At 43.0% G+C, this 22,825-nt stretch overlaps 1 long non-coding RNA gene across 2 annotated transcripts in view; it reads right to left on the bottom strand.

Moving 5' to 3' along the window:
• Window positions 1-22,825, bottom strand: part of LOC134356499 (uncharacterized) — an 80,796-nt gene that overhangs the window by 11,276 nt on the left and 46,695 nt on the right. For both annotated transcript variants that reach the window (XR_010020371.1, XR_010020372.1), the window contains exon 4: window positions 2,346-2,403. This is a non-coding gene — a long non-coding RNA (uncharacterized LOC134356499). The remainder of the gene's footprint in view (window positions 1-2,345; window positions 2,404-22,825) is intronic.

The following is a 22,825-nucleotide window of genomic DNA, read 5'->3' as shown; positions in this document are numbered from 1 at the left end:
TATATGTTCATACGAGGAAAATCTGCGCTGTGTGTTTAATATCCACATGTTACTTAAAATGTTGTGATGCTATTGACTTATAATTGACTTATCACTATATTCATGCGAGGAAAATATGCACCGTGTGTTTACTATTAAATTCGTTAGATAAACCCTTTTAGAAACGAAATTGAGAGTATTAGCCACTTATAACTGACTTATAGTTGACTTATCACCTACATTCCGGTTGTGATTAACACCCCTGCCCCTGGTTGGCCGGTCCACAAGAATATTGTCAATATTAAACCGGTCTGCGGTGCAAAAAAGGTTGGGGACCCCTGCTAAGTAGACCTATCAGTTTTCTCTGTGGCCAGGCTTTACAGTGGACCCAAAAAATAATGACAGTGTTGCTCGCTGCACTGTTTGCAACAGTGACTTTTCTATTGCCCATGGTGGGTTAAAATGTAAACGACATGTTGAGGTGAGTTTAACAGGTGTCATTCGTTCATTAGCATAGCTAATGTATTTAAACTAGCTGGCTAGCTGCTAAGGAGCTACTCTATTGATGTCCTACATGATGAGGCCAAACTCCCTGTCGACTTGCTTAAAGTTGTAATAGAATAAACATGATTATATAATATAATATAAGTACATATTTTAATGCCATATTTTCTGCATATACCCAACTTGGTTTACAGATTAGATGAAATCACGAAACAAAGTATTACATACACCCTTGAAGGTCGACCGGGGGGGGGGGTGCGGTGGGGGCGTTAGGGATATGGGATATGAGGTTGCTGGGGGCAGGGGTGCTACCTCCCTGAAATGAATTTTTGCAGGGTGGGATGTCTGCCTGAGGGCCCCACTCTTAACTCCTACTGCCCAGCATAAACTGAGTAAAGCAGATTTAGAATGAAACCGGTTACCGAACCACATCACATCATGATCTCAACTAGCTTTTCTGAGTTTCTCACCACATCCTGATCTTAAAAATCTTTTGTTGAGTAGCCCGCAAGAAATCAGCAGGGTGCCTCTTTACGTATGTGATGAAGTGCAAGCCAGAATGATTGTTTCTCCATTAGACCATGCCTGCAGGGGGTTGGACTGTGAGACACTTGCACTTACAGCAAGACAGGAGGAGCAGATAACAAACAAAATTGGGAGGTTACATACACACCAAATTGTGCCAGCAGTCATGCTACCTTGAGAAATTGTAAATTAAAGCAGCAGATATACAAATAGCAATAAACATTCAACCTGCAGCCAATCCAGTTAGCAATTAGCTTCACATTATGGTCATGACATGATATGATGTGCAAAGCTATCGTCAACTGAAAATTTCAAGTTGAATGTGTGGCATGTTGGATTATGGGCTTGTATATAAAGCAGAGGTTAAGTATATGCTTTGTATAGATGAGAAGAGAATGTGAAGATATTGGGAGACAGTCAATACATAAAAAAACTGGTAATGCTGGAAATCTAAAATAAAAGCAGGGAATGCTGGAAATGTTTAGCAGATCAACTTACAGCTGTGGTAAGAGAAACATTGTCTTTACCATTAGTTCTGATGAAGAGTCTCCAGCCTGAAACCTTGACTCTAGTACCCTTCCCACAGATGCAACCTTACCTGTTGAGCATTTCTGGCATTTTCTGTTTTTTTATATATTGGGTGACAGCACCTAACGGCTGTCATTTGAGGGTCACATCCATTGCGCTAGTAACTATTCAGTTGACCTTCCTTGACTGTGGTGCTAAAATGTTCACCATTTTGTTCTGCATCCAAAGCTCTTCTTATCTTTGTCTGTTCCCAGCTCTCACCATGTGCTCTGGAGTTGTCTGAGATCACTGGGGGAAATCAAATAGAACAGCTGTTCTCCCAAAGCATCAACCACATTGTTTGCCAATCACCAAGCAGGTATCAGGTGGCACGTCACTTCATTCTCTTCAATATTTCTTTTGTGTTCCTACATTTATTTTCTACTTTCGACCTAGACCACTGATTTTCACAAAACTGCAACTTTGTCAAAAAAGTCTACGTTGTGAGAGCCGCGTTAATTCTTTAACAAATCATTTCTCTCTCTTAGTAAGCAAAAACAAAACAGTAAATGCAGTAAATGTTAGAAATGCTCAGCTGTTCAGACTCACAATGCTCTTTACTTCTGAACCCACCCATACTCCATGCCCGAGCTCTTGGTAGCATTCCTTCCCCACAGGGTTGTCCTTACTCCCGGTGATACTGTTCCTTGGCTCCACTTGGTCCCATTCTCCAAAGTGCTCCGTCAACACACCTGTCCCCCTGTTCCTGCAATGCTCCAGCCTTGCCTCCTATCAGAGCTGCATGTAAGTTGAATGGAAGCCTCCATTACCTTGTTAGCCTTGCAGTGAAGAAAACGGTAAGCTGAAAATGCTGCAGACACTAGAAATCTGAAATAAAAAACAGAATCACTGGGGATTGTTAGCAAGTCAGGTAACATATATTGAGAGTGAAATATAGTCAATATTTCAAATCAAAGACCTTCCTTTTTTATCCAAAACAGTTTGTTTAAAAATTACAATATTCTAGTCCTTCACAGCTTTAGAATCATTTAATTCTTTCTCAAACTCATACGTGTGTTTATCATTCAGCATTTTTTATATGAATTTATGTGATTCTTCTCTTCCCTTCCATAACCAGAGAACTCGTGCAAATATGTGAACATTTTGAGGAAGTTTGAATTTATTAGGACTCAGTTTCTAATACCATTGCTTGGTTGGAAGCCTTGTTGGATGGCACTTCTCCTGGGAAATCATGGGGGCTGCCTGCAGTTTCTTGATCTGTGCTCCCAGCAAGCAAGGCTGTGCGGCAGGAGTGCACATTGGTGAAATTGGCTTCATTATGTAAATGACCTGATCTTGCAGACAGGGGTTGCTATTACTGGCAGGTGGCAGGGAGCAGCTATCCAGCTGACCTCAATGCCCTGCCATATTAGCTCGAAGATATTTTACTTTCCCTGCCCTCTCTCAGTGCCTGCCATTCAACCTATTATTAGAACAGCACCATTTGGATATCAGTCATATCAATAGATTAACTTTGTTCGAGCTTCACCTTTAGTCTGAAACAGTCAGGAGCAACATCACAGTAACTATTAAGATCTGGCACTCTCATTTATTTGCCTTTCAGCTTTGAAGAGTTGTTACTGAAACTGGAAGCTTAAAGCTAAGTCTAGATATCAAAACATAAACTATTTGAAGCCAGGCTATAATAAGTGCCCAAAGAATTAATCTTCATTATGCCTGTCCATTACCCAAAAATCTGAGTGTAGGGAGCTTATTCTTTTATATGGCATTGTCATTTATGCCTTGGAATGGTTAGTGTGCATGTTGATATAGTGATGTATCTTTTATGCTTTCAAAATGCTTTTTCTGCCTTCATGATAAAGGAAGTGAGATTTACTATTATTTAGACTTGAATTCTTTGCACAGTTGATTTGCTTCGTATGGTGCAGTAGTAAGAATAGTGGAGTGCGCCAGAATTCAAGTTCGTAATTTTTTGGAGAAGGAAGCTTTCATGTCCTGAATGTTTTAGAATCAAAGTTTTTGTATCTCTATAATCCGTACCTGAATATTAGGGGAGGTCTTCTTCCTTTTCTCAACCCCTCTCCCCTTCCCTTTGCTCTTTACTTCCTTATCTGCTCAGGTGGCAGCTTCCTTATCCAAGCCGTTTCCAGTCTAGTAGTGACACATTGAATAATGGAATCTCATGTGAAGTCTGGAAAAGCCTCACCCACAGAACGGTTTTGACGACCAATGAAGTCAGATCCACAGATTCATCTGATTGTCAGACTACTCTCTATGGCCATTTTATTAGGTACCTTCTATGCTTAATAAAGTGGCCACTGTGTGTGTGTTTGGGGTCTTCTATTACTGTAGCCCATCCACCTCAAGGTTCGATGTGTGCATTCAGAGATGCCCTTCTGCACACCACTGTTGTAACTTGATGTTATCTGAGTTACTGTCACCTTCCTGTCAGCTTGTAGCAGTCTGGCTAGTCTCCGCTAATGTTTCTCATTAACAAGTCATTTCCTTCCACAGATCTGCTGCTCACTGGATTTTTAAAAAAATTTCTCACACTGTTCTTTGTAAGCTTGAGAGACTTGTGCATGAAAATGCCAGGAGATCAGCTGTTTCTGAGATGCTCACACCACCCCATCTGGCACCAACAACTATTCCAAGGTCAAAGTCACTTAGATCACATTTCTTCCCCATTCTGATGTTTGTTCTGAACAACAACTGAGCCTCTTGACAAAGCCTGCATACTTTTATGCACTGAGTTGCTGCCACATGATTGGCTGTTTAGATACTTGCATTAGTGAGGTGTGCAGGTGTACTTAATAAAATGACCGCTCAGTATATGTCAGACATTCACCATCAATAACTATCAACAATTATCAAAAATATTAATTATTTCATAAGTATATTTCATTTTTATTATATTATATTTTAAAGAAAGTGAATACAAACATTTGAAAGAAACTGAAAATACTAACATTTTCAGAATGAATTAAAAGTAAGTTAGCCACCTAAATCCACCTCACAACTATTTTGTTTCAGGAATGGAATGGAATTACTAAATTGGCAGCATCTAAATTGGCACAAGTTTAACAGGCAGATTTCCCAGAATTAATCGCTGGGTATTGAGGGAGGTCAGTTATTTGCCACTGAAATTAGTGGTCAAACCACCACTGAGCCAATTTCTGGGAGTTCTGCTGGAAATCCTGGGTGGGAAATCTAAACAGGAATTCACAGAGGGAAGTGTTGACAATCCCAGAAGGAAACATTAATGTTTTGGAGGAAAGTCCAGCCTTTTGTCACAAGAGGTTGGTACAATTAAATATTCTATTATTCAAGGGAGAGTCAAGAATTAAAAGTGAACAGTCGATCAAAAATACGCAAATTCAAACCCTCTGAGTTTGAATATAATATAAAAAAGTTATAATCTCCTTACTGTAAAAGTCCAGACTGAGCAAAACTATTAATACTGAGACTGTAGAAAATAGAAAAAGAAAATCAAAAATAGAGAAGCAGATTTACCCAATGGTTAGCCGTAGATTCACTGTGTATAATAGTCACTGAATGGTAGAATCCCCTAGTTCAATCTTCTCTTGTGCTTTGTTAACCCATCTCAATCACTGATGATTGTCATCCTTTTCACTAGGCCAAAAATCAGCCAGCTTCCTGGTGCTAGCAGATAGTCAGTGACCCTGCTATAGGGTGCATTAATGTGTTTATTGGTTGATGGCTGGATCAACAGCAGTGATGACACCTCCAATAATTGAATACATGTCAACATTCATTATTTGGGCTCATGCTCAAAGAATGCCTGGAGGGGGAAAGCTCTATCAGTTTGAACTCGTAGAAAAGGAGATGATAAGGCACACATAAGAGTTTTTCAGTTTGTTGTTAGAGTAAAAGTGTATTTAAAATAGCTTCAAGGTGAGACAATATGATGGTGTGCCCATCTGTTAATGACTGGAAGGAAATAACAGAAATGTAAGTTGAAATTAGTCTGAATTATTGCCAACTCCCATTGTACTTAAGCTTTCCATACAGTTTGTTATCTTTATTTGTTTGAGATTATCCACGTTTGGCTCCTTTTAGCATCTGTAAGGAATCTGCACCCCAAATCTCTGTCCATATTAATCTTAGATTAAAATGTGAGAATGTTTACAACTAGTGGAATGGAGGCACAGTACATTCAGTACTGAATACATATTTCAAAGTGTATTCATGAATAAAGTTTAAAAACATCTGATTTTCTCATTAAGTCCTTTGATTTGAGAAATTCATATGATATTTCAAAGCTGCTTTGTCAAATCAGACCATATATTTTACTTGGAATTCAATCAAAGGGGAATATTTCAAAAGAATGTTAAAGCTTACAGGTCTTTTCTGATGGCCAGGAATGAGTGGTTGTGTAGAACTGGCCTCCTGACCATGAGCCAATAAGGGACAATGGGTTTTGGTGGGGAATGATTTAAGTTGTGATACCAGCTATATCGGAGTGGGACCTGCCTGTATCATCAGGTTGAGTCAGGTCTATATTCTGCTGAGGAGTTAAGTCAGGTTTCAGTGTGCCATTCCTTTAACCCGGACAGTTTGATCTGTGATCAGCAGAGGAAGGCTGTGCTAAATAGACACTTGGCCAAGGAATGAGTAAGGTACTTGATCAGGGTAGGCTGCGATTTCTAGCTGATCCAGGCCGGGATCTAAGAGCTCTGCTGTCATGAGCTCTTGCTATTAGTATGCAAATTGTTGAGTCTTGGGAAAGCCAATGGGGTTAGGTGATTTAGACTTTGCAAATCTCTCTGCCATTGTAAGAGGAAACTTGCACTCCGAGGACCGAGCATCAGTGTAATTTGATCTGGCAGGTATGTAGAAACTCCTTCCAATGTTAAAAATCTCCCAATCTTGAGGGGATAAAAACAGGATTGTTGCTAAGAATATAAGCACACGTAATTCCTACAAGCAAACAGGAATTTTATTATTTGATATTCCGACATTTCCTACAATGGTTGCACATTCCAGTACTGAACAGATGATTTTTGCAGTATCACTGGTTTCTTGGGAAGCATTAAATGATTATTACAGATGCATTCTATTGGTGTAGTTTATATTGCCACTAACAAAATATAAGAATTAAACGTTTAAAAATATGCTTTAATTAGCAGTTAACAACAACAAAAAAAAGATCAGTTTTTTTTTACTTTAAAGGCAATCATTTTCCCTATTTCTTTCCTTGGCTTTTGATTCAACATGGCAGAAATACTTAGAAGGCATTGTTTTATTGTATGCTACGTGCTTACTGGTCACTCAACAGGCCAGCTTCAACATCACAATCTTGCACGCATCATTGATGCCTTTTAGTCAGAACTCACTGAACGTTTTTTTTTATTTCGCGGAGTGTAGTAAATATTAGACTAAAATAAAGAGCATGTTGGCATCTCTGTTAGCTGTCTTTGTACCTCCTCAGCGGCTAAATGATAGCTCAAGAAAGGAGCAGAGTCCCTCCTTTGCCAAGTAAATTTAGCCTTGTGAAGGATGAACACAATATAACTCTTGAACTGTGTTTGTTGATGCTGGTCAATAAATCAGTCAGATTTTAATTATCAGACACTTGACAGGGGGATGTGACAGGCTGCAGTCCACAGGAGATCATTCCTTCAGAGGTTCTGTAGAACGGTGGAACAGTGCATTGAAGAAAAGCAGGGATTCAAAACAAGTCCACAAGCATTGAACTGCTTTTAAACTTCAAGCTTTTTTTTAGCATGGGATTTTAAACAGTCAGAGAAACATTCTGATCTGCTTCTGAAACAAATAGCTTCAAAGCAGGCATGGTTCAAAGCTCGACAGGAACAGACAGAAATGAAAGATGAATTGCAAATATCACACAAAGGGTCTCTTCTTTATTCACTGTGTAAACATTCAGAAATGATGCAAATGAACAATCAGTTTCTCCAAATGCAAAGGGACACATGAGAAAGAGCTAATTTTACACCATTGACTCTTTAACCTTTTTGGATCAGTGGAATTAGCAGCTGATTAATCAGCCTTGATTAGCATTTATTCCAATCTGCAATGTGGGTGCATTGTGTTTTTCCAGAGTTTAGCAGTTTATAATACATTAAACTGCCAGTCCGTCAAGATGACAGGGTCGTAGCTTTTCTTTATGGACTTTGAAATTAATAACACAGTTACGTTCCAACATGCCCTCGCCACCACTGTGGAAGCTGCCTGTTTAATTGTAGAGGTGGCCTTTCATGGCCAAATGTTCTTGGTGTTTAGTAGGTTTGGAAATATGGCTGTTAGAAGGGAAACTGACAGATGGCTGACAAGGCATTTTCGGTCATAACACAACAGTAAAACTTTATCTTGGAAGATTTAGCACTTTTGCATTTCACTAAAGGAACTGCAGTCATGTGCCAATTTTATTTTTTAACTTCTATACTGACAGTTTTGCAAGCTAATCATAAACAGGCCTTATTGATTATGATTTTAAAAATTGAATGTGCCAGTCTCATTAGGTAGAGACATTTTTAACAAAGAGAAACAATGCTGCACAGATAAACAAGCTGCTTGAGCGGCAACGCACATAGATACACGTCCATCAAGATTTAATGTGTTATCATGCACACACCATTACTGCAAGATTTTCCAGTGTTTTGCCAAGTGTTCCTAAATAACAGTTTCATCATGAATCTGACAGCAGCCATAAAAAAAACTCAAAGCATTCCATATCAATAGTCCTATTTGTCTGAAGTTATTAAAACATTAAATTTTTATTCTTCATTTGTATTCTGTTATGCAAAATAAGCGCTTTGATAAGATGTGTCTTCTTAATTGGGCCCTTGATGCTTCTTGGATCAGAGTTGTCAGATTAGCTGGAAAAGCTGCTTCACTATTAAGCCAGCACAATACCAAGAGACCAATAGCTTTGTAACAACGATATTAACTTAGTGGGGCCAAATGGAGGGCAGGATGAGGCTCAGGTGAGAGTTTGCATCTGTGCCTGTATTCTGCTCAAGCAGTTTTATCCAAGCATCAGTGCCAGTGATGGAAATGAGTTTGTTTGTTGTTTACTGTGTGCAGCTGCAGATTTGGCTGTAAGGGGCTTTCGGTGATTGGGAGTGAAAAAAATTACTCCTGCTTGAGCCACATGCCATTGAAATCTTACCGTCTGACAATGCATCATTTAACCTCCTGATGGCTGCAAATGGGTTTTAATTTGCAGCTGCCCCTGTCCTGTCTTTCCTCACAAACTCCATCCTGTCCTGGCATTGGTGTTGAGTGAGATTAGTGGGCTGATGTTTCATAAAGCATTGACCAAGCCTTATTGGCTACCAAAGCAGTTTAGCCACTAATTACAGCTGAACCAACTGTTCCCAACAGAAAATAGTGGTAGACAATATTGTGTAGTAAAAGGGTTATTTAAACTATTCTTTTCTGTGTCTGTGTGTGTTTGTATATTGTTTTTGCAAAACCCAGTTACAATTACTGATCTGGCAATTCATTTTCAATGTTGCTAAAGTAATTATTTCATTTTAAGAAAGGATAAATATAAATGAGGACCATTTGAGACACTTGAAATATAATTATGTCTGGAGTAGTTTATCCCAAAATATCACAATCATGTTTTATGCGTACAAGGTTATTTAACCAGGGCAGCCGATAATAACATTGAAGATTGTATTCACTGTGATGGCAAGAAGGAAGGAAGCAAAAGAAGAGGAACATTTTGTCAAATAACCGTGGAGTTCTGTGTACCAAAGGTTATTCTTCCTCTCTGTTTTTTCCTTTGGAATATCCAGTAGATTCTGCCGCAGGTGTTAGACTGGTACATGCATAGTTTGAGCTCTCTTCCCAAGGCAAGACTATTAGACCATAAGACATTGGAGAAGAATTAGGCCACTTGGCCCATCGAGCCTGCTCTGCTATTCAATCATGGCTGATCCTTTTCTCCCCTCCTCAGCCCCACTGTCCAGCCTTCTCCTTATCATTTTTGATGCTGTGGTAGTAAATTCCACAAATTCACCACCCTCTGGCTAAGTGAATTTCTTTGCATCTTTGTTTTAAATGGACACCCCTCTATCCTGAGGCTGTGCCCTCTTGTCCTACACTTCCCCACCATGGGAAACATCCTTTCCACATCTACTCTGTCTAGGCCGTTTCAGTGAGATCCTCCTCATCCTTTTCACTTCCAGCTAGTACAGACCCAGAACCATCAAACATTCCTGATATATCATGGTAACCCTTTCATTCCTGGAAAATCCTTGTGAACCTCCTCTGAACCCTCTTCAATGCCAGCACACCTTTTCTTAGATAAGGAGCCCAAAACTTTTCACAACATTCAAGGTGAGTCCTCACCAGTGCCTTATAAAGCCTCAGCATCACATCCCTGCTCTAGTATTCTTGACCTCTTGAACTGAATGCTAACATTGCATTTGCTTTCCTCACCACTGAATCTTCCTGCAAGTTAACCTTTAGGGTGTTCTGCATAAGGACACTCAGGTCCCATTGCATCTCAGAGTTTTGGATTTTCTCTCCATTTAGAAAATAGTCTGCACATTTATTTCTACTACCAAAGTGCATGACCATGCATTTTCCAACATTGTATTTCATTTGACACTTTCTTGCCCATTCTCCTAATCTGTCTAAGTCTTTCTGCAGCCTACCTGTTTCCTCAACGTTACCTGCTCTTCCACCAATCTTTGTATCATCTGCAAACTTGGCAATAAAGGCACCTATTCCATCATCTAAATCATTGATATACAGCATAAAAAGAAGCAGTCCCAACACCAATCCCTGTGGAACACCACTAGTTACTTGTAGCCAACCAGAAAAGGATCCTTTTATTCCTCCTCGCTGCCTCCTACCAATCAGCCAATGCTGTAACCATGCAAGTAACTTTCCTGTAATACCATGGACTCTTAACTTGGTAAGCAACCTCATGTGTGGCACCTTGTCAAAGGCCTTCTGAAAGTCCAAATATACAATATCCATTGGATCCTCTTTATCTATCCCACTTATTATCTCCTCAAAGAATTCCAACAGGTTCATCAAGCAAGATTTTCCCTTAAGGAAACTATGCTGACTTTGTCCTATCTTGTCCTGGGTCACCAAATACTCAAAATCCTTATCCTTATCCTTAACAATTGATTCTAACATCTTCCCAATCACTGAGGTCAGGCTAACTGGTCTATAATTTATTTTCTGCTGTTTTCCTCCTTTCTTAAAGAGTGGAGTAATGTTTGCAATTTTCCAGTCCTCTGCCACTATGCCAGAGTCCAATGATTTTTGAAAGATCATTACTAATGCCTCCACAATCTCTATTGCTACCACTTTCAGAACACTAGGGTACAGTTAATCTGATCTGGGTGACTTACATACCCTTAGGTCTTTCAGCTTTTTGAGCACCTTCTCCCTTGTAATAGAAACTGCATCCACTTCTCTTTCCTCACACCCTACAACATCTGGCACACTGCTAGAGTCTTCCACAATGAAGACTGATGCAAAATTCTCATTTAGTTCATCTGCCAACTCCATGGCCCCCATTATGATTTCATGCCTCATTTTCTAACAGTCCTATATCCACTCCCATCTCTCTTTTATTTTTTACGTACTTGAAAAAGCTTTTACTATCCACTTTAGTATTATTTGCTACCTTACTTTCATATTTCATCTTTTCCCTCCTAATGATTGTTTTAGCTGCTGTCTGTATATTCTTAAAAGCCTCCCAATTCTCTATCTTCCTGCTAATTTTTGCTTTGTTTTTTGCCCTCTCTTTTGCTTTTACATTAGCTTTGACTTCCCTTGTAAGCCATGGTTGTACTGTATTGCCATTTGAGTATTTCTTCATTTTTGGAAGACATCTTTTCTGCACCTACCTCGTTTTTCCTAGAAACTTACGCCATTGCTGCTCTGCTGTCATCCCTGCCAGCATCTCCTTCCAATTTTTACTTTGGCTAACTCCTCTCTCATACCACTGTAATTTCCTTTACTCCATTGAAATACTGCTGCATCAGACTTTACTTTCTCCCTATCAAATTTCAAGATGATCACAATCATATTGTGATCACTGCCTCTTAAGGGTTCTTTTACGTTTCACTCCCTAATCACCTCCAGTTCATTACCCCAATTCAATATATCTGATTCCCTAGTAGGCTCAACAACAAACTGTTCTAAAAAAGCCCATCTCATAGGCATTCAACAAACTCACTCTCTTGAGATCCATTACCAACCTGATTTTCCCAATCCTTGTACATGTTGATATCTCCCATAACTATCATAACATTGCCCTTTTGCCACACCCTTTCTATATCCTGTGGTAATCTGTGGTCCATGTCCCAGTTACTGTTGGGAGGCCTGTATATAAGAGTACTTTTACCCTTCCAGTTTCTTAACTCAACCCACAAGGATTGGATTATCTCCTGATGCTATGTCACACCTTTCTACTGATTTGATGCCATTTTTTACCGGCAGAGCCACGGCACCCCCTCTGCCTACCTTCCTATTCTTCCGATACAATGTGTAACCTTGGACATTCAGCTCTCAACTACAACCATCTTTTAGCCACAATTCAGTGATGGTCACAAGAAAATCCACCTTATTTCTTATACTCCGTGCTTTGAGTACTGTATTTGATACCCTTTTTGATTCTGCATCCCTAATGCACTGATACTCACCCTGCTGGCTGCAATTTTGTCCTATCATCTGCCTGCCCTTTCCTGACAGTCTGACTGCATGCTATCTTTGCTTTTTTTTTTACCATCTGTCCTATTCTGAGTCCCTTCACTACAGTTCCCACCCCTGCCAAATCAGTTTAAACCCTCCCCAATAGCTCTAACAAACCTATGTATGCAAATAGTATCTACTTCCTCTATCATAGAGGCTTGAGCTTCTCAATGCATTCTTGGATGCGCTGTTTCAGTTTTGACTGGTCAAAGACCAGGAATTCCCAAGAGTTGTTGAAGCTGCTACATTTTTTTCAAGGTATATTCTTAATGTGTTTCCTCTGTCTTGGAAACCTCTTGTTCTGACACATCTCCGAGTAGGGTGTTTATTTTGGGAATTGGGTACTTGGCATGTAGATGATGTAGCTTACCTATTGTAGGTGTCTGAGTGCATTAAAAGCCTCTGTGCTCGAATGGTCACCTGGGAGAAGACACTTACATTGTCAAAGCTTTAAGGAGACCCTTGGTAGTATTTACAAACCCCATTTCCAGAAAAGTTGGCGTATTTTCCAAAATGCAATAAAAACAAAAATCTGTGATATGTTAATTCACGTGAACCTTTATTTAACTGACAAAAGTACAAAGAAAAGATTTTCAATAGTTTTACTGACCAACTTAATTGTATTTTGTAAACTTACACAAATTTAGAATTTGATGGCTGCAACACACTCAACAAAAATTGGGGCAGAGGCATATTTACCATTGTGTTACATCACCCTTCCTTTTAATAACACTTTTTAATCATTTTGGAACTGAGGATACTAATTGTAGTAGATTTGCAATTAGAAATTTTGTCCATTCTTGCTTGATATAAGACTTCAGCTGCTCAACAGTCCATGATCTCCGTTGTCTGATTCTCTTCATGATGCGCCATACATTTTCAATAGGAGACAGATCTGGACTGGCAGCAGGCCAGTCAAGCACATGCACTCTGTGTCTACAAAGCCACGCTGTTGTAGCCGTGCAGAATGTGGTCTGGCATTGTCCTGTTGAAATAAGCATGGACGTCCCGGGAAGAGACGTCGCCTTGATGGCAACATATGTCTCTCTAAAATCCTAATATATGCCTCAGAGTCAATGGTACCTTCACATACATGCAACTCACCCATGCCGTGGGCACTGATGCACCCCCATACCATCACAGATGCTGGCTTTTGCACCTTTCGCTGATAACAATCTGGATGGTCATTTTCATCTTTGGCACGGAGAACTCGACGCCCGTTTTTTCCGAAAACTAGCTGAAATGTGGACTCATCTGACCACAGCACACGGTTCCACAGTCTTTCAGTCCATCTGAGATGAGCTCGGGCCCAAAGAACTCACCAGCGTTTCTGCATAGAGTTGATGTATGGCTTCCTCCTTGCGTAATACAGTTTCAAGTTGCATTTCTGGATGCAACGACGGACTGCGTTGAGTGACAATGGTTTTCCGAAGTACTCCCGATCTTGCGTTGAGAAATGTTCCTTTTGAACTGACTAACAATTCTCTGATGAATTTTGGCACAAAGGAGTGAGCCACGACCCATCCTTGCTTACAAAGACTGAGCTTTTGATGGACGCTACTTTTATACCCAGTCATGATACCTCACCTGCTACCAATTAGCCTGCTTAATGCAGAGTCTTCCAAACCGATGTTACTTGAATATTCTGTGCACTTTTCAATCTTATTTTAACTCTGCCCCAACTTTTGTTGAGTGTGTTGCAGCCATCAAATTCTAAATTTGTGTATATTTACAAAATACAATTAAGTTGGTCAGTAAAACTATTGAAAATCTTTTCTTTGCACTTTTGTCAGTTAAATAAAGGTTCACGTGAATTAACATATCATAGATTTTTGTTTTTATTGCATTTTGGAAAATATCCCAACTTTTCTGGAAATGGGGTTTGTATTTAGTTCCTTCTGGTGGTTCCTGTTACCTGTTATCTCTCTATATCTCTGAAGCATCAGAAGGGTGAATAATGATCTGGGTGTCAGGTCTGAAATCTTCGTCTGAAAACATCCTGAATAGCTGGGGTTCCTGCTAACTACTTACAATATCTGTCATGTGCTGTTTATTATCAATAAGGAGAGCCAGAAGTAACATCTCAGAACAAAAGAACAGCAATGTGGAATCTTCATAATACTTCAGCAGTGCCTTAGAGAGAAACATTTCAAAAAGCTGTATTGTTTGATAATACGGTAATATCAATGGGAAGGATGTGGATGGCTCAGAAGAACTGACTCTGACTAATAGGTTTGCCATGTCTCTATTTGTCAGCTTTACAACAGGGAAGACCTCGCATGTTAAAGATGCTGGATCTTCGAACTAAACACTCTGGAAACACAAGGACTATCTCCTAAGCCCCACGGAACTGCATCTTGCCTGCATTCTGTTAAAATAATGCTAGAAACTTCTGTAGGTCTATTTTTGATGAACTTTGGGGAGCCTAGAGTTTTCTGGTTATATGAATTTATAATATTTGGTATTAATCTACTTTTGTTCTTTTGGCAAGAGGATTGTAATGGTGGGGTGTGAGAGGTGGAGGACAGATGACAAAAATCACAAAAGGCAAAAACAAGAGAAATAAAAATCTGTAAAACCAAGACTACCATGGCAGCTACTAAATATTGGCGTCATTAAAAATGTTGACCGTTGACTGAAAAATACCATCAGAGCACATTTATTTCTGCTTTTTTAGCACAAAGAAAGTGGAACAAGGAATTTTATTGATGTACTATTGGGCCTGTGCAGTTTCTGTAAAATGAATATAGTTTCTGTTTTGTTGGCAGGTAATATTTAGCCCCTATTCCAAATGGACTTCAGGATTTACTTCAGAGTTTAGAGAAATTACTTCAGATTTACTTGGAAATGCAGTTCCTGCATTGATTTTCAGTTGCCTAAAGTTTAGCTGTTGCCGTTTTTACGTCAATTGTGGACATCTGTGGGTTCTGACCCCATAGCACTGTGATTTTGTAGGTGATTGCTTTTATTACTGTGAAAATTAAAATAAATAATTACATGTTAAAATGAATGGCCATTTTCATTGTTGGTGAATTAAACTATTTTGAATTTGTAATTAAAACAAGGTTGCTCATAACATTGAACACAAAATGTAGTTGACAAATTCATTAAAAATGAGCAATAAGACATTTCACTGCAATATTTTGAGTTCTCTGTACTTATGAAGCCAAAACAATTTCACTCCACTATATTATTTCCCTTATTGTAACCTGTTGGAATTTGGTAGGCTAGCCTGGGGGCTTTACTTATCAAATAAATAGAACCAGGAGAAATGGGGTGCATTATGGAATTTATAATAACTGAACATTATACGATCTCAAGTGCCATCAAAAGGTCATTCAAGGGACAGTACTGCTGTTTCCCTCTGAATTAGCATGAAAACATGGACACAATTCTGCAAATGACTTACACAGGTACCACAGTCCATTCTGATAATATCTCCATTGTCAGCCTACGTACCTGGATCTCATTCAAAGAAACAGTGTTAAAAGGAGACAACTAATATAACTGGCATGCAGGCTACTTTCCTGCCAAAATATGTCAGTATGTGTCGGGCTCATCATCGTAATGATTCTGCGGGTAGGGTAAAATGAGACAATTATGCTAACTTCAGGTGAAAATTTAAACTACATCCAGCAGTCTAAGTGGTGAGAATGAAAATAATGTAATTTAAATATTCAAGTCTTTCTGGCTGTTTTACATCTTTATGGGATAACACCAGGTACACTTTTCTGCACAAAATCTTTAAATTTTAAGCTGATTTGCAGATATTTTTAATAAAGGTATTAGTGTTTAGTCAAATGAGGGTAAAACAGACTTCATCTTCAAAACTATTTGTTTGTCTGAAATATATACATGTAATAACTTGTATGAAGGTACTCTCACCCCATGCAATGTTACATCTGCTGCAGAAGTTGCAATCACTGCAATCAAATAGTAAGTGTGAAAAGAATCCTCAAAATATAAATCTAGTTCAAAGTAAGGAATTAAATAGTTGTTTCTACATTCCATTTTCTGCAAAATGCTCTATAGGTAACACATTATTAATCTTGAAGGTGGCCACTGTCTGTATTGATTGTGGTCATTTCTGTGATGGTTTACACATTTTGCGTTTCACTGTCTGATTTGTTTCTTTATTCCATAACCAACTTGAAGCACTAAAGCTTTTGATTCAATCGCCTGAAGCAGTTCACACTGCAGCTCAGTAGAAACTGAGCCAGAAGATGGGAGAAAGAATGTTGAAAGCTGGGTTCCCCACGACAATACTTTTTTTCCCCCTTCCTTCTGGGAAAGAATATCATGGATGGAAGTTGATTTACATTGCATCTCGGCTGAATTAGAACAAAATAAACTCTGTAAGATGAAAATTTGTTCTGGCCGTGCCTGCATTGGAAACACCCACTCCCCTGACACTTCTGTGGAGCAGGTAGACAGCTGACACCTAGGATAGCAGAAAGATTGGTTTGTGGCGACCCACTTTCTGGCACCCACGAACCGGCTCACAACAGCGCGCGCAGGCAGAGGGCCGGCCCCAAAAAGGGCGCCAGGCCATCTTCACCAGCAGGGGGAAAATCCCACGCCCAGAAAGAGTCTGGGAATATGCATTCCCCACAGCAGTCCCGCCCCAGGGAGGGCGGGAATGGGAAAGCTTTAAAGCAGGCCGCGAAGTCTGAATAAATCTCTTTCATCGTAACTCTAACTCACCGACTCCATGTGGTTATTCTAGCGCTGTGTGTAGCACACCGCTACAATTGGTGACCCCGACGGCCCAAACGATATTTGGACCAGAGATGACCAACGCTGCACCTGTTCACGCAGTTTCGTTAAAACTGCCAAGCTTCTGGACGCTGCGATCCCAATTATGGTTCGAACAAGCAGAAGCACAATTCCACATTCGGCAGATAACCGCGGAGTCCACTCGCTACTACTACGTGCTGAGCTCTCTCGACCAGGAGACAGCTGCACAAGTTGAGGAGTTTATACAGTCGCCCCCGGAGGACGGCAAATACACAGCATTCAAAGCCCTGCTCATAAGGACTTTCGGACTCTCACGGCGCGAACGAGCACGCCGCTTAATGCACCTGGATGGTTTGGGAGACAGGCCGCCGTCAGCTTTAATGAACAAGATGCTGGCCCTGGCTGAAGGACACAAACCCTGCCTCATGTTTGAGCAGGCGTTCCTAGAGCAACTGCCCGAGGACATATGCCTGCTTCTGTCCAACGCAGATTTCAGCAACCCCCGGGAGGTGGTGGCCCGAGCAGATGTGCTGTGGAATGCCAGGAAAGAGAGAGGGGCATCCGTCGCACAGATCACCAAGCCGCGTGCCCAACGACAGACCAGACCAGGCCCGGCAGCAGAGCCTACAAAACCCGGCGACGGGAGTGAGGAGCCCAACGAACAATGGTGTTTCTACCACCAGCGGTGGGGCACAGAGGCCCGCTGCTGCAGACCACCCTGCAAATTCCCGGGAAACGCCAGGGCCAGCCGCCGCTGATGGCTACGGCGGCTGGCCATCAGGACAGCCTCCTGTACGTCTGGGACAAGCAGTCGGGACGCCGCTTTTTGGTCGACACCGGAGCGGAGATCAGCGTCTTACCTGCAACAAGTTACGACACCCGCAACAGAGAACCGGGACCCACCCTGAGGGCCACAAATGGCAGCACAATACGAACCTACAGCATCCGCACGGTGCGGCTACAGTTCAGCTCCATCCGGTTCACGTGGGACTTCACACTGGCCGCCGTGGCCCAACCACTCCTGGGGGCGGATTTTCTGCGAGCCCACAGCCTGCTGGTCGACCTGCAAGGGAAGCGATTAGTCCACGCCAAGACTTTTCAAACGTTCTCCCTGGGTGAAGCACAGTTGCCAGCCCCACACCTGGACTCCATCACGCTGTCCGACGACGAATTCACCAGGGTCCTGGCGGATTTCCCATCAGTACTGACACCGCAGTTCACGGCAGCCATGCCCAGACACGGAGTACAGCACCACATCCCGACTCAGGGACCACCCCTCCACGCCCGTGCTCGAAGGCTTCCCCCGGACAAGCTCCGACTGGCGAAGGAGGAGTTCAAGAAGATGGAGGAATTGGGGATCATACGACGGTCCAACAGCCCATGGGCCTCCCCCCTTCACATGGTGCCCAAGGCAACGGGGGGCTGGAGACCATGCGGTGACTACCGCAGACTGAACGAGGCTACAATGCCAGACCACTACCCTGTGCCGCACATTCAAGACTTCGCAGCAAACCTACACGGCGCAAGGATCTTTTCCAAGGTAGACCTCATCCGGGGATACCATCAAATCCCTGTACATCCGGACGACATCCCCAAAACAGCACTTATCACCCCGTTCGGACTTTACGAATTCCTCTGAATGCCGTTTGGTCTAAAGAATGCCGCACAGACTTTTCAGTGGCTAATGGACGCGTTGGAACGCGACCTGGACTTTGCATTCATCTATTTGGACGACATCCTCATAGCCAGCAGTAGTCGGCAGGAGCATCTGTCCCACCTCCGCCAGCTCTACTCCCGCCTGAGCGAATTCGGCCTTATAATCAACCCAGCCAAATGCCAGTTCGGACTCGACACCATCGACTTCCTGGGCCACAGGATTACTAAAGACGGGGCAACCCCGCTGCCCGCCAAGGTAGATGCGGTCCGCAACTTCCCCCGACCCAACACAATCAAAGGCCTGCAGGAATTCGTGGGTATGGTGAATTTCTACCACCGTTTCCTCCCCTCAGCAGCCTGAACCATGCGACCCCTGTTCACTCTAATGTCAGGTAAGGGCGAGGACATTACCTGGGACGAAGAGGCCGCAACCGCTTTCGTTAAAACCAAAGAGGCCTTGGCAAACGCCGCGATGCTAGTGCACCCCAGAACGGACGTTCCTACTGCCCTCATGGTGGACGCATCCAACACAGCGGTCGGTGGAGTGCTGGAACAACTCATCGAGGGCCACTGGCAACCCCTGGCATTCTTCAGCAAACACCTACGACCACCTGAACTCAAACACAGTGCTTTCGACCGGGAGCTATTGGCACTATACCTGGCAATCCGGCATTTCAGGTACTTCTTAGAAGGTAGGCCCTTCACCGCGTTCACAGACCACAAACCGCTTACCTTTGCGTTCATGAAGGTGTCCGTCTCTGGTCGTCCCGCCAGCAGCGACATCTGTCCTACATCTCCGAGTACACGACGGACATCCGGCATGTCTCTGGAAAGAACAACGTCGTGGCGGACGCACTTTCCAGACCGACCATACAGGCCCTGTCCCAGGGGGTGGACTATGCAGCGCTGGCAGAGGCACAGCAGGCAGACGCTGAGATCCCCAGTTACAGGACTGCAGTCTCCAGTTTGCAGCTCCAAGACCTCCCCGTAGGCCCAGGTGAGAGGACCCTACTATGTGACGTAGCTACCGGCCAACCCCGCCCCGTCGTCCCAGCAGCCTGGCGCCGGCGGGTTTTCGAGTCCATTCACAACTTAGCGCACCCCTCCATCAGGACAACCGTCCGGCTGGTCGCCAACAGGTTCGTGTGGCATGGACTGCGTAAACAGGTCAGTGAATGGGCCAAAACGTGCATGCAGTGCCAAACGGCCAAGGGGCAGCGGCACACCAAGGCTCCGCCGCAGCGGTTCGAACCCACCCGCCGGAGGTTCGACCACATCCATATGGATATCGTGGGGCCCCTGCCAGTGTCACGAGGAGTGCGGTACCTCCTAACTATGATAGACCGGTTCACCAGATGGCCAGAGGCAGTCCCGCTCAGCGACACCACCTCCGAATCCTGCGCCCGAGCACTGATCGCAACCTGGGTAGCCCGCTTCGGGGTACCGGCCCACATTACCTCCGACAGGGGCGCCCAGTTCACCTCCAGTCTGTGGTCAGCTATGGCCAACCTTTTAGGATCACAGCTACACCACACAACTGCCTACCATCCACAGTCGAACGGACTAGTGGAGCGCTTCCACCGTCACCTGAAATCGGCTCTCATGGCCCGCCTGGAGGGGCCTAACTGGGTGGACGAGCTTCCCTGGGTCCTGCTCGGAATCCGCACGGCGCCCAAAGAGGATCTGCACACCTTGTCGGCCGAGTTGGTGTACAGCGCACCCCTGGTAGTCCCAGGAGAGTTCATACCAGCCCCAAGGGGGCAAGAGGAAGAACCCACAGCAGTCCTGGACAGACTACGGGAGAGGCTCGGTAACCTGGCCCCCATCCGCACTTCACAGCACGGACAGAGCCCGACCTGCGTACCCAAAGACCTGCAGAACTGTAAGTTTCTTTTTGTACGACAGGGCGGACACCGGGCACCGCTACAGCGGCCTTATGAGGGGCCGTTTAAGGTGATCAGGAACAATGGGTCCACGTTCGTGCTGGACATGGGGGGAGAGAGGAGGTTTTCACGGTGGACCGACTCAAACCGGCCCATGTGGACTTGGCGCAGCCGGTCCAGGCTCAGGCACCGCGGCGCAGGGGCAGACCTCCCAAACAGAGGCCGATCCAGACTGTGGACATTGGGGGAGGTATCGCCAGTTCTGGGGGGGGGGGTTATGTGGCGACCCACTTTCTGGCACCCACGAACCGGCTCACAACAGCACGCACAGGCAGAGGGCCGGCCCCAAAAAGGGCGCCAGGCCATCTTCACCAGCAGGGGGAAAATCCCGCACGCGGAAACGGTCTGGGAATATGCATTCCCCACAGCAGTCCCGCCCGAGGGAGGGCAGGAACGAGAAGGCTTTCAAGCAGGCCGAGAAGTCTGAATAAATCTCTTTCATCGCAACTCTAACTCACCGACTCCGTGTGGTTATTCTAGCGTTGTGTGTAGCACTCCGCTACAGGTTCTCATATTGCTGACAGTCAGAAGTTAGTATCCTCTGTCCCAGACCGAAAGAGGAATTTTGCACGCACTCTCCTGAAGCAAATAAGAGTACATCACCTGCTTAAGCATTCTCCCCTGCCACTGCCAATTGCAAGATTTACTTGCCCTGGGCTAATTAGTCATAGCTGCTCCCGCAGAGACCATCTATTTACCAAAATCTCACTTTGTACCACACCTACCAGTCGCAACCTCTACCCACTCATTAATTTGTCAGCTCTACCCATTTCTTAAATATCAGATCCTTATCAGCAGATGATGCTGTGTATTTGGTAATGGAAATATCTGATTCATTCACTTCAGTAGATTCCAAATGATAATTTGTGACCAAAGCAGTCAGCTCAGTGATTAAGTCTGAAAGAAATATAGAATTGGGTTGGTGAACCAAGGGAGTGTGGTGAGAAAGAGGGAAGTGGTGTAGTGAATATCATGGGTAATTTTTACCAACTTGCAAACAGGTGGACATATAAATTAGGTGCAAAGGTAGGCAGCATGAACTCCCAAGCTCTCTCCACCATTTAATAAAATCAAAGTTGATCTGATGGTAATGTACACTCCACATCCCTGTCTATCGGTGCTAACCTTTCATCCTTTTGCTTATCAAGTTCATATCTACCTCTGATTTAACAATATTCAAATACAGTGCTTTGCTGTACTTTGGCAAAGAGCAGTCATCAAGCACAATCTCTGCCTCACCTCTGCCTTAGAAGGGTAAAACAACTGCTCCTTTGTTTATAGTAATGTTAATCCTGTTAATAATCAGGATGGTGAAGATTAAGAAGGGTAAGATCAAGGTGGTCATTAGAAAAACTTTTTAAATTACACTCATGGCCACCCTATTAGGTACATCTGCACACCTGCTCGTTATTGCAAATATCTAATCAGCCAATCACATGGTAGCAACTCAATGCAGAAAAAACATGCAGACATGGTCAAGAAGTTCGGTTGGGGTTCAGATCAAACATCAGAATGGGGAAGTAATGTGATCTAAGTGTCTTTGAATGGGAAATGATTTTTGGTGCCAGACAGGGTAGTTTGAGTACCTCAGAAATTGTTGATCTCCTGGGATTTTCACGCACAACAGTCTCTAGAGCTTACAGAAAATTGTGCATAGACCAAAGAAACATCCAGTGAGCAGCAGTTCTGTGGGTGAAAATGCCTTGTTAATGAAAAAGGTCAGAGGAGAATGGCCTAACTGGTTCAAGCTGACAAGAAGGTGACAGTAACTCAAATAGCCATGCCTTACAACAGTGGTGGGCAGAGGACAAATGCATTGAACCTTAAAGTGGATGGGCTACAGCAGCAGAAGACGATGAACATACATTCAGTGGCCGCTTTGTTAGGTACAGGAGATACCTAATGAAGTGGCCACTGAGTGTATTAATAAAACAGTGATAACTTAGAAGTCTGGCACTTATTCTGAATCCAAACCCTTTTGGCAACTTGGTAGGCATTTTCAGCAATTAGTTCATGTTACTCTGCAACGTTCTCCATCAGATTCTTCTCATTTTTAGTGGGAATGTTAGCTATTTTATCTTAAACTGGGTGTAAATTACACTTCAATAATGAAAACAATATAAATGTATGAGGACTAGGACATTAGCTCAAGCTTCATCTGAGGCCACTTCGTTCAACAAGCAAATAATCAGGCCCAAACTTCACTGACCTGTATTTATTCATGGCACGTGAATGTTGCTGGC

This window comes from Mobula hypostoma, chromosome 14, assembly GCF_963921235.1.
Source record: "Mobula hypostoma chromosome 14, sMobHyp1.1, whole genome shotgun sequence".
NCBI lineage: Eukaryota > Metazoa > Chordata > Chondrichthyes > Myliobatiformes > Myliobatidae > Mobula > Mobula hypostoma.
This window is presented reverse-complemented; position numbering and strand designations above follow the sequence as displayed.